At 37.9% G+C, this 2,428-nt stretch overlaps 1 non-coding gene across 1 annotated transcript; it reads left to right on the top strand.

Annotated features, from left to right (window-relative positions):
- The first annotated feature begins 2,031 nt into the window (after positions 1-2,031).
- Positions 2,032-2,169, top strand: LOC144664548 (U4 spliceosomal RNA). The gene has a single exon (XR_013572827.1). It is a non-coding gene; the product is annotated as a U4 spliceosomal RNA (small nuclear RNA).
- Positions 2,170-2,428: the final 259 nt, after the last annotated feature.

The raw sequence follows: 2,428 nt of genomic DNA, 5'->3' as shown, positions 1-2,428 counted from the left end.
TAAAAAGCTTAATTGTCCTCTCCTCTTTTGTTCTTACTCCGAGAATTACTCTTGCAGCTCTCTTTTGCAACCTAAACAACCTTCTTATATTATTAGTGGAGGTGGACCCCCCAGATTAAGCCACCGTACATCATAACTGGTTTGATTATAGCATTAAACCTGCTGTCGACAACTAACTTCTCTCATGCATTTGTCTTGAAGAGTACGCGAGATATCTTTTTAAAAAAGGAAGCAATAGGCTTGGATGCTTTTCGCCGACATAATTTTGAGCACAGTACTCTGGTTTGGGAAACATTTTGCAACGTTTATAGTCCTCTGTTACGGAATTTTGGCGGTACTTTTGGGCAATATCTTTTTAAAACCAAAATTTTTGAGTAGCAAAGAGTAGGAGAGAAGGTCACATATTCACCTGACCCTTTTTAGTGCAGAATGCACTTTTGTGATGGTTTGGTGGGCTGTCGTCTTCTAAACCCCTAACGCGCTAATGTGTAAACTTTTAATCACCAATTAATTAATTAATATCAATTAATTAATTATTCCTTGTGGAGGGGGTGGGGGTGGGGAGTACCTGACCGTACCCCTAGGTAAAACCTGGAGCACATCTACGTTACTTTCATACGAAGATCTCAAACGTATATATTTGTTTCAGAAAACCCTTTGCTCTCCTTGTGGTACTACTCAACGTAATTTACACCAAACGCATGCGCAGATTAGTCCACGTTGTTTTCTGGAACTATCATAAACATCGCTTGTATTGCGTGTTTGCGGTAGGCTTCCTGCAGACTCCTTGGCGCCAAGTAAAAACCGCAAATTAATTCAATTCGATTTTGAGACTTTCACAGCGCTTTCGTAATTAGGTATGCAAAAACTTGCACCGGGATTTTTTGGCGTGAACACCTGATAACCAGGAAACAAATATCCTAGCTGTACTGCGTTTTAAAAAACCTGTCGAAAAATATGTTTTTTTGATTAGATTTGTTTCTTTAGTTTTTGAGGATCGTCTTTCGTGCAGTCTAAACCGTAACTTAATTAAATTAAACAAATGTCATCGATGCCGCCGTAAAACAAAAAAAAACAAAAGTTTATGTTATCGCATTTTCAAGGAAGACAAAAGTATTTTGTTACAAACGAACAAAAGTGTCGTGTTACGTTTGCAAAGATTAGCGTAAGGAACACCTGGGAAAGAATACAAGTAGCCTGTGAACAGTTTTTCCGAAAGTAAAATAAAGCAAATAAACACGAATATATATAAAACATCATACTTTCAATTGTTCCATATTGCATTCTGCACTTACCAAATCATCGAGATTTTTTTAAAAAGTGGTCTACAAATGAACACAACGTATTAGTAGAAACACTGGAACAAACGCTTAGGAATAAGGCTAGCTTATACCTCATATTTGGATTCGCATTGATTAGGAAATATTTGGCGGCGAACAAGCCCTCCGGGGCAAGTTCACCTGACTGGAGAAATTTAAAAGTATATGACCAATAATAGCCCTTTGTTCGCGCCACTCAAGTTTAAAAATGGGCAGTTTGTTCTCTCCCTTGTGGGATCTTTCGAAGGTCAAAAAATTGTGAGTGTGTTTAGATAACATCTTGACAATTAATGGTTACGTCATTTTACAAATCGTCTCCTCGATAAGATAGCGTGCTCTTGCATGACTAAGTAGCAGGGTTTTTTTGGAATTGTGAGTTTTTTTTGAGTGTAAGCGAACAAAATAACTATTTAAGGATGAAACGCCCATGGGTGCACGCGTCCAACAAAACTTCACTGCGTCCGCGTTTTACGGCTTGGTACAAGTGTATACATTGTATCGTTTGAATTCACTGTCATTCACTAACATTGGATTATCGTTCGGTGTTGAAAAAAAAAATGAAAAGAAACAAAAAGAAGAAAACTCAGAATAATTTAAGGAAAATTGTTATAGACATGCGCATTGATCAAGAGTGAGGGTTGAAATGCTTGCACATCCCACATAGATGGAAACGAAGTCTTTCACAAAATCTCTATCGTTATAACGCTTAAACAGCTTTGCGCAGTGGCATTACCGTAGCCAGTGAGGTTCATCCGAGGCGCGGTTATTGCTGATTGAAAACTTTTCCCAATACCCCGCAAGACGACTTGAAATATAGTCGGCTTTGCAATTTTTGACGGCCTGTACAAGGCCCTACTAGAAACAAGAAAAATAATTAAATTGCCAAGGAACTTTAAGTTGGTCAGATTTTGCTTAATTTTATTGCTTTTTAATGAAATTCAGTTAGACGTTTCGTGCGAGCAAATTTAGTTTAGAGGCGTTTCAAAAATAACATAGCATCGAATAGAGCGGTTTTCACTTGAGTGTCGAAAGTAAATTGCGTTTGCTTTGGTTTTGAATTACCACGCTTAGTGATTGGCTTAAAAATCACGCGCCACTTTCTCAGCCAA

Source organism: Oculina patagonica, chromosome 8 (genome assembly GCF_052425735.1).
Source record: "Oculina patagonica isolate OP01 chromosome 8, crgOcupat, whole genome shotgun sequence".
Classification (NCBI taxonomy): Eukaryota; Metazoa; Cnidaria; class Anthozoa; order Scleractinia; family Oculinidae; genus Oculina; species Oculina patagonica.
This window is presented reverse-complemented; position numbering and strand designations above follow the sequence as displayed.